Source organism: Cyanistes caeruleus, chromosome 4 (assembly GCF_971803275.1).
Source record: "Cyanistes caeruleus chromosome 4, bCyaCae1.hap1.1, whole genome shotgun sequence".
NCBI lineage: Eukaryota > Metazoa > Chordata > Aves > Passeriformes > Paridae > Cyanistes > Cyanistes caeruleus.
Window position 1 is genome coordinate 40,188,154 of NC_141704.1, and position 15,971 is coordinate 40,204,124.

Genomic DNA, 15,971 nt, shown 5'->3' on the forward strand with positions numbered 1-15,971 from the left:
TTTCTCTTATATTCTGTGACATGGATTTCTTCACTTTCATCACCTTGAGCTCAGCCAATAAGCAAGATTCAAAAGCTACATAGAGTCTTTGTTTCTGAGCTTTTTATGTCCACTGGCAAGTTCAAGAACTGATAAAAGTTTAAGCTTCCAACATGGAAGGAAAGAAGAGCATCTGAAAACAGAGCATCTGTTTTGTAGAGTGCTTTTTGCTTCCCAGGAAATGAAGGCACAGAGTTTGCATTTGCACCAAACAACTTTATAAAACATAAGCCTCTAGGTATTCCCATAGACATCATCTACCACAGACTTTCATTTTCTTCCTTCTAGCTCTGGGCTACATCCACAGAAAGTCTGAAGAGCCCATAAATCTCTCTCCAGGCATCTGAGCCTACATGTACATTAACATATGATTTAGCAAAGAGTAGATTGGCAGACTGAAGCTACTGGTGTCCCCACAAGCACATTTTGTGTGTTTGAGGGATCATCCTTCAGAATAGACTTGGTCTGATGTCTTGAACTGAACATCCCCATCATGTCTATGATTCATAGCTGCTCCAAGGACTGGTCAGTTGTTTGGACCCTCACTAGGGGTTAGAACACATCTCTTAGTTCCTGCAGAAAAGATTCTGCATGCATTTCACTCAGATAAAAACTAGTACATGTACACAAAAGCTGCTCTGTAGCCAAGTCAATGTGCATTGAGTGGGGATGACCGAGAGTTAGTTTTAAAACTACATTACTGCACTGAATCAACACGTTCAGGCACATAAAGCCTGCCTCCAAAATAGGAGTGTCAACAGTCTTCTGATTCAGCTGCACACAAAATAAATCTTATGCTGATAAAAAAATTAGCTCAGAGTTTCATCTGTGCAAGTGAAACCAAATTCTACCTTGATCTTCAGAGCGGCAGATTTTGTGTGAGAAATGGGCATACTCCATTGACAACGCCCTCCTGGAGGGTGGAAGCAAAACCCTGCTGAAAAGGCTGGTGTGGCTGCAATGCAGACATTTGTAGGGGGGAAGGAGAAGGAGGAGGAGGGAGGGCTTATGGCTAGGAAACACATGTTCTTCCATGCTTAATGTTTCTTCTTCCATTGCTGGAGGTCCTCACTGTTTGCACAGCCTCTCTACCCCTGGCCATGGAGGACAGGGTGAAACTGAGTGATAAGAGAATTGCAGGATCATTCTCGCAAACAGGGTTATGGCTGACTGTTACTGGAACAAGAAAAGCCACTTGGTCCTAAGGATGACAATACCTGGAAAATCACCAACTGTAGCAAGCCATTATACTCCTGCTTCTCTTAGCTTCAGGCACCTAGCCCTAAAACCACTGTAAGGGTGTTTCCTGTTAACTTACTATGCAATAAAATTCAGTGTTTTTTGGACTTCAAAAGTTGCCCTGCATAGAGATGACTGTGGTGTGAAAACAAAGCATGGGCAAAATTAACCAGGGGCACAACTGGTCCTGGCCGAGCAGTGTTGACCTGAAAACCAGGAGGAGAATTTAAATTCTGTACAAGGTAATGAAGTGAAAGCCTTGAATCTCCAACTAAGGCAATTAGATTTATATTAACAGGCAACAAAAATTGTCTGACACACATCACTGCTACTGTCAAGGAAGAATGGTGGGTACTAAAGGCCAAAGATATAATAAAACAATTGTAACTGGAAGACTTGATGGAATGAAAGCTAAGGAAGAGAAAGACAGTATAGTTGTTGAGAAGTTTTGTTTCTCAGGTTGAAAACCATGATTAGAAAAACTTATAATTTATCTGTGAATTCTTTTCTGGGTCAACTGTTTTGTTGACTTACAGCCTTAGACGGCAACAAGGGAAACACCAAAATGTCTTTCTTGGTATATGACTTTCTCTATTCCTTAGTGCAAAGTTAGCTCAGCATTTGCAGGTCTAACCTTGGCTAAAATGAAATTGGAGAAGGTCTCAGAAAAAAAAAAAAAATTGAAAAAAGTGAGAATGTTGTTAGCCCAACCAAAGCGCTTAACATGGGCCTTAACTATTTTTAAAGCCCTTGTTTAAATTTTAGAGCAGTAAGGGATTAAGAACAAACACATGCATTTCTCTTCTTGTTTCACTTGCATGTAAGTAATTTTAAAGGTCAAGGACAGCTTTTTGCGTCCCTGAAAAAGCTCTCTGCATTTTGAAAGTTAAAAAGCATAGGCCAGATCATCAGTGAATATAAACTAGCAAAGTTTATCATATTCAACACAAAGGGACAATTTACACTGGTTGAGATTCTGGCTGCTGTTTTGTAACATTTCAGGAGGAAAACATTACAATGTTTTTAAAAGAAATATAACCTGAAAGAGGAGAGACAGATTTCCCTGTTTGAGTTTCTGCCAGAGGGAATGAATTCATAAGGAACATAAATCAAGAGAATGAAAGCAGGCAGTTGAAGTCCAGTTCTGGTGACGACAGGTATATTGTTACTTTAGGTTTCCAGTAGAAAGCCATGCTGTGCATGCAGGAGCTCTCTACTGAGGCACAAAGACCACCATAGTTTGAGGATTCCATTAGTTCCAATAAGTATATTGATTTAGTCATTAGAAAAGAATCACATATGCTTCTGACACAAAAGTTCTTTTAAAATATTGTACAAGCCCTGTTGGTGTTTCCTGGACAGAAGAAACAAGTCAGCAGTCCAGAGATTCCAAGAATTAAATCAGGATTTTCCCAAAGTTGAATATGGCATTAATTATACTGTTTTTTTCATAATGTTTACCAAATGTTTCTTCCGGGATATCAGAGAGGAGCTTTGTAATTTTTTTTTTAAAAAAAAGTTGTGATTCATTCCTTGGGTGTCTGTTAGCTGATTCTTGCCATGATGATGAAAAAAAGGCAGAGTGTTATCCCAAACCTCTCCTGCCAGTTGTGCAGATCCAAAGGATGCGTAGGACCAGATCCAAAAGGCAATCAAACCAATGACAGACGTAATCAATAAAGCAAAGTCAATTTGGCCTCATCCTGTTTCCATGGAAGCCAAGGAAGTAAATTTTCAATGGCAACAACATCAAAAAGTTCTATTAAGTTTAAAATTCCTCATGAATAAAACACAGAATCACAGAATAAGAGAATCATAGAAAGCTTTGAATTGGAAGGTACCTTCAAGATCACCAAGTTCCAAACCCATGCTGTGTTTAGGGACAACTTCCACTAAAATAGGTTTCTCAAGGCTCCATCAGACCTAGCATCTTGAAAGATTGCAGGAATAAAATGAGTAGCTCCCTGTAAAAAATTTTTGCAATTAAAATGAAGCTTTCATTTATTTTGCCAGTACCTCACAAGGAGACATTTGATGCTCTAGGACAAGGATTTTAGAATAAGCCTTTTTCTCACTGATCTTATGCTGTAATCACTGCAGAATTTAAAGAGAATATTAATGTGAGAACACTTTATTACCCAACTAGGGACAATTACTAGCCTAACTAATGCTACCACTAACCCCTAAACCTAACACTAAGCCTAAACCCTAATCATAAACCTAAATGTAAGCATAACCATGACCTTAACCATAACCCTAACCCCTAACCCTACCTCAAATCCTAAATACAACCCCAACCCTAACCCCAAAAAAAGAGGCTTACAGAGACGAACTCTTTGTGGCAGTAGTGGTGCTGAACCTACAGACCACAGCCTCCACAAGGGACCAGAGTATCCCTGGTTGTGGAGGAAGGATAGGGGTCCCAGGGTGAGCCAAGGCATGGATCCCCCTGAGAGCCATAACCCTGTAGACCCCCCACCTGTCACCTGCCTAGCCCTAGCATTAGGGTTACTGCCTGCATCTGGGGGGGTTCTGGAATTATCCTGCATCAGGGTTGCAGCCTGCAGCTGCTCTCAGGGAAATGGGGGTGTTACTAGGGGTGCTCTTTAGGGTTTGGGTTAGGGGTGTGGTGGGGGCTGGTACATCTGTACTCTAACTCGTATCCCAGCCTGTACCCCTAAATTTTGTAACTTCAACACAATGCAGTCTAGTGGTCACACTTTCTGTAGGGAATTTCCTATCTTTAATTTAAAAGGAGAGGGTGAAGAATTTTCTGGTCTGCAGATTAAGCAACATGACCAGGGAAAACCCCTAAATGCAATCCTTCAGCCTACAAGCAGAGCTGAGCTTGAGCTGCCAGTCTAATTTCAATAGCTAACAGCCAAGACCAGGTTCTACTCCACATCAGAAAATGAGCCTCCACTACCACTACCATTCCTGAAAGCCAAGTCCATCCTGTTTCCTTTTCTGTCCCATAATTAGACTCTTGTACTTTGTTGAGGCTGGGAAGCAGAGATAATTAACCCACCTTTCTCTTTCAGCTTGCACTTCCATTATCAAGGCTCCAAAAGCTTTAGGGCAGTTGCAGTTCTGCCTGTACCTCTGCAGAACAGAACACGTTCATTTCCAGGTTGCTCATGTTCAGCTAACACCTTACCAGATTGCTAAGGTTTTCCTGGGGAATACCAGTCCCAGAAAAGAAACTGCATGTTTTTTGCAGCTTCTAATTCAGACAAACACAAAGAGAGTTTAATGAGACAAAGGAAAACACATTTTTATAGGCTTAATTGTTGATTTTCAGCATCCCTAGAGGAGATATTAGAACATTTAACACAAACACAAGTATAAAATGAAGATGGAACAGAGTAGGCAACCGAGCTGCTTTCATCTCCCTGTATAATTATTATAAACTTGCTTCCACACATCCTGTAGATGTTCTGTATGTCTGGAGACAGAGTGGAGCCTCCTTCCAGTATGTTAGTTCCCCTTGTATATAATTCCTTTTGTGCCAAGTAAGAAACCTAAAGACCTAAAGTGGTTACTGCATGCTCATGTGCACCCAGAATCCCAGAACTGAATGCTGCCATTTGTCTCGTCCTAATTACCATGATTTCTTCCTTTAAACATTCAATGGAGATTGGATTAACACAGCTATTCTGTTTAAAAATCAAACCTCAGCATCATCTCTTGCAGTGCTCTAGTAGCTAAATTTATCGTATCTTATCTTGCTGAGGAATCTTTGCTGTGTTCCAGGATCATTTGTTAATGTCGCAGCAACCATTGAAATGGCAGAAGTTCATTATATTGTTATTGTTCATACAGCATAACAAAATTCTAAACAGAAGGTCAAATTCTGATCATGTGACTATGTATATAAATAAAGAATATTTCCACTGAGTAAGATGAAATTGTTGGAATAGCTGGCCAAAGATCTAATTTATTCTTGTGGCATTCACAGAAATAGCAATTAAAAATAAACACATGGACACGTACAGTGACTAGAATATATAACATTATCTTGCTGTAACATTAGATTTTGCTTAAAAAGCAAATGGAAAAAGATAAAGACTATGACAGCATTTTGCAATAGTTTACAAGGAAATCCAGAATCAAGCCTAAATTGCTTTAAATAAAAACTTCATTTGGCTAAAGGAACTTTTCAATAGGATAAATATACTTTGCTGTAACCCATTCAGTTTAATTTTGCAGTTTTTTCACTACTGTCTTAATCCAAGAGAACTGGCAGCTATGTTTTAGAATTGAGTGGGGTCTCTTTTAATCCTGTACTTTAGAATTGAGTGGGGTCTCTTTTAATCCTGTACTTTGGCCAATGATTATTGAAGGCTTTTTTTAAAATGAACAGAGGTGAGACCCATTACTAAATCTGCCCCATAACATTTTACCCTGGATCAGAGATAAGAGCCATTTCCAGCACCTTTCTTAGCTCTTCAGTTTCTAGTACCCTTCTACCCTCTCAGAGCATTGAAATTGGCAGGACTGCTTGAGGATGCCTGAACATGTCAGAAACATCCAAAGCCTGGCACATGTCACGTCTCCCCCAGACAAATGGAAAACACAGAGAGAAGGGGTTTAAATGGCTGAGGATCTATTTTATGTCACAGCACCAGCAAAGGATCAATGTCTCTTTATATAAAATATGGACATATTCTTACATGTTTTGAAAGATCACTTCTTGTTGGCATTACTGTCTTGTAAAAGACGAGTTTACGATATTGCCAACTCCTTCCAACACAATTTATTTCATTTCTAGTTTACCTTTACTATGTGATTAGATATTTGTCCTGATTCACTGCATAGCAATGTATGATATGAAGAACTTAGAACACATACTGATCCTTGCACCAACCAAGAGGTGTGCCACTACCTTCTGCAGGCTAGGGAAAACTCCCTTAGACTTTATCTCCTTTATATCACACTACATCCCACATAAAATCACATCAGGTGGTTTTACTGTAGAAAGAGTAAACAGAAGACTATAAAGGACATGAGTGACAATGTTTGAGGGGGAAATGCTTCTCACTCTAGAGAGATATTACATAGCACCCTATAAAGGCATACTGGCTATTAGTAAAAACCAAATGGTAAAAACCAAATTTCATGCTCTAATATTCACCAGAAAGTTAAGGTTATTACCCTTCTGGCAGGACAGCAAGAGATGGCATTGTTCTCTAGCTCTTGCCATCTATAATACTTTCCCACCAGCACAATGTATCATCCCCTTCATAGAGTCATAGAAACATTTAGGTTGGAAAAGAACTCTAAGATCATCAAGCCTGACCATTATTCCAGCACCACCATGTTCACCAGTTAACCATGACCCTGTGTCCTATCCACACTTCTTTCAAGTACCTTCAGGGATGCTGACTCAATCGCTTCCCCAAGCCTTCTCCAGTGCTTGACAACCCCTTTGGTGCAGAAATACTTTCCATATCCAATCTAACCCTCCTCTGGCACAGCTTAAGGACGTTTATTCTTGCTCTGTCTCTTGGGGGAAAAGATCAACATCCCCCTGGCTACACTCTCCTTTCAGGGAATTGCAGAGAGCAATAAGATCCCCTCTGAGCCTCCTTTTCTCCAGGCTAAGCAAGCCCAGATCATTCAAATGCTCCAGACCTTCATCAAAATCTCTGCCCTTCTCTGGACCTACACCAGCACCTCAATGTATTTATGTCTCCAAAATAAACCTTCTCTACTGGTATTCAAAATTAATAATTTTTTCTTAAGACAGTATTAACAGAATTTTTCACCCATTATTAAAGGTGAGAACTCAGGAGAGCCTCATACCTCAGAAGTATACCCCTGCAGGGTGTATGGGGGGGACCAATTACCTTATCTACATTTTCCACAGCAACAAGTGGCTCTAAAATATTTAAAAGCTCAGATGTTCTTACTTTATTTCCTTTACAAAGCTTTTATTTCCACTGAAAAATGTTATTTCAAATGCTAAAGAAAGCCTCTGATTTCTGTATTTTTGATTTTTTGTCTTTTAGGATTGGACTTAATATATCATTTTACAAAGAAAAGAAATGTGTTGAGAAAGTAAATGTCTTAGAGAAGTTGAAGCTGGCAGCTCAAAGCTGTCTATTTGTCACTAGCTGCAGTATACAGCTGTAGAGCTCCAGGATCACACACTGCCAAGGGAACAGCAACTAATTTCAGTGCCAGGGCTAGGAGGCAAGAAGTTGGCAAGGATACACTCCTCCTGTACAAATGGATGTACTGGGGACAGCTAGGGCTGAGTCTGAGAAGGAGGAGGAGGAAAGGCCATTCAAGCACAGAAGGCCAAACCTCTTGAGGAAAGGCTGACATTAGGAGCAGCAGAATTTGTTGATGGCAATTTTTAGCTGCTGGTTCCCATCAGATTCAGCCACATAATTTCCAGTACCAGCCTGAAGTATGCTGTCTGCATCACTACATAACCTCCTTTCCTGTCTAACAGAAAAAGCATGCCTTCATTCAGCCTCTTTTTAAGAGGGTAAGCTATGATGAAAGGTAGAAAATGGAATTTATCAAAGTCATAGTGTGATTTTCCTGTAAAAAGGCACTAAAAAGGTTACATGATTAGTCTAGAGAAAATATAAACAGAAGTGTAACAATGAAGCACCAAAAGTGCACTTTTGCACTTCTGTAAATTCTACAATAATTAAAGTACACAAGGTAACTAAATTATATTGAAAGGCAGTTGGATTAAAATAGAAAGGTGTTTATATTATTTTTATAATATAATATATATATGTTTATATTACAGATGCATAGTCAGCTTGTGAAATTGATATCAATACAAAAATTGAGGAATAACTTCAGAAAATTTTAAAATTAAATGGATAACAAAAATATTTGCATTACATTTCCTCTCTCTTTCACTCATGCTTTCCTAATGCTTTCTGAAATAACCCTTTACTAAATCTATGACTATAGAAGAAAATATGGAAAACTATCTTTCTGAAAACAGCTGAGGGTGATGACTGTCAGAGCATTGCATGATGTAGAGAAAAAGAAAAAAGTTAAAGTCATTTAACACAGACATCCAGAGATGTAAACTCTGGGGAAAGAGTTGTGACATGATTCTGTCCTTATAACAATAGTACTTTGAATTCATATCACTTTATAAATTAAAACAGACTGAACTACATTTCTGTTTTTTAAACCACTTTTTAAAATAAGTGAATTACTTATTATATGTATTAAATGAATAACTTTCACAGATTGAGTGTATTCAATGAGAATTACCACTTTTACACAAAATCCTAAGAAAGATGATCAGGAAAATACACTATCCTTTCAAAATACAGGTGGCACTTTTTTTATGAAAGATGGTGGCTAACCCTACATGAAATCCATCTGAGGAATGACATAGGCTAATTCATATATCACAGCTCCACATTTTGCATTATTTCCAAAACTGAAAGTTGGAAGCAAAATGTCATCTTCACATTTCTTGATGATGTATCCTGTCAGATCTCAGGGTTCTGTGTGGATTAAGGCCATCTTAATGAAAATGAAAATCAAACTAAAAGAGTTTAGTTCTGTATTTCCTTATGCTGTAAGCGGAACCATCAGTTTGGGGGATTTAAACTATTGCACAAAGAAATAATTTCAAGCATTTATCATCATTCTTACCAGGACTCCTGTTTTGAACAGGGTGCTTCTCTAGAGCAGCACTGAAAACACCTGAGTGACACTGACTCCTTGTGAATGGAAAAAAAGTCATTAACTTTCTACATTTCCTGTCTCTTTATCCTGCAAAGTCTGTGGATCCACTGACTGGTCTCCCCATCCTCCCTTCTTCAGCACTTTAGAAGCTTCAGCTGAGTGTTTCCTTGCAATAATACAGGATGGTGAAAGTTTCTCAGTGCACCATAACATCTTGTTGGTACAGCAAGATCTCTTTTCCTTTAGTGAGCTCCAAGAGCAGAGGACCTTAGTGTGGGAGAGAATACTTCAGCATAAGGTAATTTCTGCATTCTTCTCTTCGTTCTTGTTGATAGAATGCTTTGATTGAATTTCCAAACCTCAAAATAGAGGAAATTCCAGAATTAAGGTTGGCTTTTACAGCACAGGTGCTGTGGTTGGTTATTTCCTGAACATCTGTTTTACCAACCTTTTTTTTTTTTTCCCTAAGTATAATTTGAAAATACTATTTATAGTGTGTGCACTAGAAGAGAAAGTCCAAACCACAACTTTAGGCCTGGACACATTCTCTGGCCCCAGGGTAAGTGGCAGAGGATGGTTTGCAGCCACCCAGCAAAACTCTTCCTTCCCCAGAAACTGCCTGCTCAAAACAGGTCCTGGCTTGTACTTTTCCTCTGAGCTCAGGCCTGGAGATCACAATGCTGGCTGGACTGAACCCATGCCAAAATGAGTGCTAAAAGTTAAGCTGCAGAGACCATTGCATGCCAGTACTTGAGCTCAGGCTTGGTCTCTGTTTCATTTATTAGTGTACATATTGTCAGTAGTCTGAGGAGGAGGAGGAGGATCAAAAAGCAGTAGGGAAAGGAAAAAGCTGTTTACGGTAAAGCATAACTTCAGCCCAAGAACAAACAGGTATAAATTAACAATGAATATATTAGGCTTCAAATTAAAATATGGTTTCCAACCACGAGGTGAGTCAAATTCTAAAGAAACATTCCCATAGAAGAGAAAGAGCAAGAGGGTTAACTCATTTTGTGCTGGAAATGGATAAACCTTCAAATCAAGAAGTGAATAATACAGTTCCTCTTGATGGCATGTATCTCAGCCTAGGAAGTCCTTTATGTTTTAATCCTTGCTACAGTCCTAACACAACCCGACTTTATAAAATAAAAATAAAAGGGATGACATAATATGGCTGTGAAGTCAGTGTACCTGATATTGTACCTCTCCCTTCCTTCAGACTAAAAGCATTTTCTGAAAAAAATATGCCAGTTTTTCATTGAAGAGGAAAGTCTCGGTTTTCCTTGTAAACAGGGAATATTTATATCCGATACCACTTACTCAGCATTTTGTTTCCAAATGAACCCGTTTTATTGTGAAACTCCCTAGGGTTGTAATTACTGTGACTAGGATGAGACAGACTAATGCAAATCAAGAGATGTAGGCAGCAAATCTAGGAACAGAGATATTTATTTCTCATACATTTATCACTTCCAAATTACTGGAATCAATATGTGAATAAAAGAAGGAGCTACTTAATTATGGTACAAATAATAAAATGTTATTTTCTTTGGAAAAAGAATTGTACAAGCAAAGTAACACTTTTTTTTTTGAGCTTGCATAACCATAATTCATGCATAATTAATGCATAATTAATTTAGCAGTGTCCTGTAATAAACACCTGGTTGCACTGTAGTTGTTCAAGGGGATGTATCAGCTTGAACCTGCCTACCTCCAATATTGCCTGGCTTGGTGATTGTAGTGCATAATTATCTTCTTTTTCTCCCAAACTGGAAAATGAGCAAAATGTCAGAAAAGTGAAAAATCATGTGAATGTTGGGGAAATAATGATTATTAATACAGTAACTATAAATTCTTGCAATTGCTGTAGGCAGAGTGTTTTACACTCTCCTTGGATATGCTCCTTGGAAGCATGAGCTGTAGTCATATTAACTACAGCACTCTGAAGAAATTGCTATCTGTAGAATACAATAACTGCTCTTTTTTCATTCAACATCTCTAGGGACACCTCACAGCAGATGGCTGGTAAACTTCAGCAAGAGAATATTCTTCATAGTTAGGGCTCATAACTGCATCTGCTGATCAGAGATGTGAGCACTGCTCTCCAACACTCCAACCAAACCCAACACAAAAAACTCTGCAAGGAAGAGCAAATTGTCCTTGTGGGCTGGGTATTCCTTCATTTCAGGTAAATAAAAAAGGTGTTGATTGTACTCTGGTAAACTGAGCCTTGCTGAACACTGTTGAACATAACCACTAACAACTACCACAGCATGGTGTTTCCAGCCTGGAGGCTTGGAAAACAGCTGACCTGTCCATCCCCAGGGATACTCCAGTCTCTTTTTGAATGCAAAGTATCAGAGTTGTATGGGCACCACTTATTCCTGCAACCTCCCTGCCCCCCAATAGAAGAAAACGGAGGCATGCCATCAGAGTCTCCCTGACCTTTCAGGAGCACACATATAAATAATTCTTCAAAAGAAAACATAGTGTTTTTTAGTGCAATCCCAGATTCAGACCCCTCTTGGCAGACATGTGAAGAAAACCCTGGGAGTTAAGACCAAAAAATATTTGAAATGCTGCTGTCCTCTGATCTTCTTGGAACTTTAGTGGCTGCAAAATTTTACAAGAGTTTCAAGGAGCTTCACATTTCTGCTAACATCTGTGAACATCGTGAGGGTCATCAGAAGCCAAAAGGGGATTGCCAAGGATCACAAAACTTCAGCAGCATCAGCTTTTCCCAGGTTTTGTTCTCCAAGTACCATTTTTTTGTTAGCTGAGAATTCACCCATACTAGCGAGACCTTCAGAAGCTAAAACTGTGGCATACTGAAAGAATAGCAGAAATAAGATTTCCTGTAAGTCAGGTAATGATTACTTTTTAGCATCTACAACTATATTTTTACAGACTCTGATTGACTTTTAACAGCATCAGTACAACTTCCTATTTTGGGATTGTATTCCTTGCCAAAAAGTTCTCTTAGTAAAACAGAGTATCTTTGCATGCTAATTAAACTGTCATTTTACTGGGTACTAAACCAGTAAAGACACCAATAGACAAAGGCACTTTTAAACTTTCAATAAAAATCCATCATTCCTTCTATCCATCACTACTTCACACCAGGATCATTCTCAAATAAACAAAGACCACCTTCCTTCTACTGATAACAAAGACTACCCTCTAGCTTATTCTACCTGCTTGTCTCCATATCTGCCTCTGGGAAAATAAAGCTCACACAATCATATAACTTCAGCCTCCTTTACTGGCACATCTTGAACAGATTTCTAATAGTTTGAAGATCCCTGGCTCCACTCCTATGATGTACTGCTTGTTTCTTCTTTTTTCATTTCAATGGGTTTTGGAGATGCATCATAATGAGATACTGAGATACTCATTCTGTCATTTCAATAAGTAATTGAATTTCAATCCAATTTTTTTTTTCCCTTTGGAGATATCTCTGTTCATCCAGAATATTGCATTTTTCCCCCAGCTGGTGTTAAGATCTGATTAGTGAGAGATGCCCCTGCCTGAATTAAGGTAAATGAGTACATATGCCAAAGTCATTAATACAGATTTTATTTATCAATGAATGTAAGAGAGAGACAGTTCAAGCAGAAGATAATCACCACCCATGGATCCAACAAGTGTTTCTATTTGTCCTTCTTTACTCTGGGTTTCTCAGTGGAGGGGATTCTGAGGTCATTCAAAACTTCACTATTTATATGTTTTAACAAGCAAAGGAATTAATACTCATTGGCTGCAAAGCTCTCTCATTCTATTGGTTAAATTCTTCTCTCACTTCTAAAGTTATTTAGTCCCATGTTCAGACTTTTTTCTGAGTCAGTGGGTTTCTTGGGTTGATGGGTTGTGAGTCTGTGATCGCTATCTCCCTCTGCCAAAATTAACTTTTAGCCAGTCTGAGCTGATTTCAGCACAGCTGCTGTGTTGGCTTTCCTTGTGGTCTGTAAGTTCTGCATTCCTTACGTCCATTATCAGTGATAGATTCTTCTCCCCCAGCCTGCTAACCTCCCCCTATATCTGAGATAAACCCATCTTTTGCTTATCTCAAGTTCCCTGTGGTGGCTTAATTTACAGTCTAAATTCCAAGCTTCCATGGAGGCAGATTCAGGGGAGCTTCAGTGGTTGGTGGTGGTCACAGATGCCATCTGTCCCGTAACTTGGGGTGATCTTTGGCTGGTGATATGTGTAGGAGCACTTGCCTCTTTACACAGTTTGCCACAGTGGGAATTTTTGTCTGGAAGTGTTTACCAGGGTCTTGCCTCCACCAGGCCTGGAGTTAGTGCCATCCTGTTGCTTCATCCTGTGCTTATCTCATGTCAAAGTCCTTCTGTGGCCCTAACAGTGTCTGAGACAGGCAACTGTGCTCTTTTAAGTCCTTACAGCTGGTCTGCCAGATACTCTGCTAAATGAACTATGATTTTACCATATAATTATACCATAAACTTCATTATCCTTAAAATCCAAGTCTGTGCTAATATATTATGAAGAATCAGTTCCATGGAAACTGCTTCTTGCAAATCAATCTTTAGAGGCAGGTCATGTGAATAAAAAAAATACACCTGAATCCTGTGTTCTTGTGCTGAATGAAATAGAAAGTGGCTCTGTGGTGGTGTGCATGTCCCCATGGACTAAGTATTGATTGAGTCATTTGTTTACTCACTGACCAATGATATTGAATAACTGCAGAAATTCCCCCTGTAATATATTATATTTGTACACAGCACAAAAGATGTATGATGCTTGGAAGAAACTAACAGTCCCTTTGGTAACTGTTGAGCATAAGGCTCAATTAAAAATTCAAAATATGTACTTTCATGGAATATTAAATATTGGTTGTGTTTGTGCTTTGAAATCAGAATGCACAAGTTCACAATCATAGAATAACACCTGGAACATTTTGTGGTATCAAAGATAAGGACCTCTCAAGGAGATAGGTATCCCAGTGTTCTTCCTCATAGCCAAAGTAATTAATGTAATTTACCGTAAATCTTGCAAGCTTGCAAGGTTTGTCTTTTCTGTAGAAAGTCATTCCTCTACAATTCCTTCTGCAAATAAAACCTAAAGAAGGTCGAGGCCATCTTTTGAGTTTTTTGGCTCTACATACCTCAGTTTTAAATGCAATTTTTAAAAATTCTGTATGTCTGAAGTAGGTTAGGAATGTGTGTACTTGGTACTCTATGTCCTTAAAAAAGGCTGGTGAGAGGGGATTTAACTGAGCTGGTGCTACAGGCCAGGTCTCTGTGCCAGCAAAGCCCTCACAGGCTCAGTCTGTAACCGATTAGACGGGATTAGCGTGCTATCTTTCTAATACGCACACACTGGTGCTTGCCTTCACAGCTTAAACGCTTTCATAGGAGAATTTTTTCCATTTTCCAAGCTGACGCTAAACTCTCTTTAATCCAGCAATCTCAGTGGCTGAGGCTGGATGTGATCCTACATATTCCCAAATTCCAGCTGTTCCAGCCAGCAGCCAAGCTATCAACAGACTGAGTGCAGACATTCTTCACACAGCTGAAACTATGGAGAGCACAGCAGATATTCCATAAATTCCAGAATAAAAAAACATTTAAGAGGCATTTCTCAGCTGGCAAAGATGGTGAAGCCTTCATGTTAGTCTGGAAAGGCTTAATTTTCAGTTGCTGGTATTTCCATACAGGCTGAACAGTATTCCTGGTGAGGACAATCCTGCCGAATGGGTGGAACTAAATCCTGAGAAGAGCTGGGATAACTAATGCTCTTTTCCAAATCTTCCCTGTGAAGGAACAGGTTTTCACAAAACTATGACAGGGCCTGTGTTTACCCCCAAGAATCCAGAAATGCAAATAAGGCAGGCCATAGAAGACTGAACGTGGTTTGCAGTTGTGCTTTGGAAAGCTAGCAGTCAGTGCTCTAACGGTCTATGGCTAATCAGTTCTCACCTGGGAAATCAAAAGTTGGTTTTCTGACTCTGTTGAGCAAGGCTAATTAAACCATGCTTTCTTATGGGATACAGACATAAGATATTAATGACTTTAAAGTATTAAATTCTGATTTTCATAGAAAAGTCTTCCCAAACCAAACTGAGGAAGGATAGTGACAACAATAATGCACTTGAAAATTGCCAACAGAAAAGGAAGAGATGAAAAGGTCACTACTCCTCTATAGCTGGGCATTAAACACAAGGGCAGGTTCAGTAAGTCAGATTGGGGATGGAGAGAAAAGGTGCATGATGCCAGGGTGGTAAAGAAATTTAATTGTGCCCAAGAGTGTTATTGTCTCTGCAGAACTACCAGTAAGAAAACTGCATACAGGGTGTCCACTAAAGTTTTCCTGTCATGACTAATGGTGAACTGTGATAGAGTTCAACACAGAAAAAGACCAGAAGTGTTTTCCATAAGATAGGTAAGTGCTGCGACAGACTGCTCTTTCAGATTTTCCAGGCCCTCTCCCCAGGAGACTAAACTGGTCATCTGTTCTAAGGAGGAAATATGCCATAACATTTTAATTTCCTGGCCCTATTTGCTAAATATGTAGACAGTGAAAGCAGCTTTGGTTGATCACTGTTAGATGATACACAAATTTCAGTGAATGAGGTCCTTGATTTCTTTTGTTGTTACAGGCTTCCTCCCTTTCACTGCTTGTCTAGTGCTTTAGAGGAAGATGTTATTAATATATGCATATAAAAGTCTGACAAATTCAGCTCAGTAATTATTATGAAATGCAGAAAAAAAAAACCAACAAAAAGGGAACGAATCTATCAGTACTGTCATGCTGTAAAATAAAATTATTGATCCATTTTTCTGGATTGGATGCAGAAGAAAAATGATATTAGATGTTTATCTTCAAAATTATATTAGATGTTTAGCTGATGAACTCCAAATATATAGCAAAGTTAGGGATGAGGTCAAAACCTTTCTGTGCCTGAAGATCTCTCCTTTACTTTGGCAGAAATCTAGTCTTTAAAAAACTTATGATTAATTCTAGGTGAAAATTAGACAGATTTTTCCAATGAAATCTCT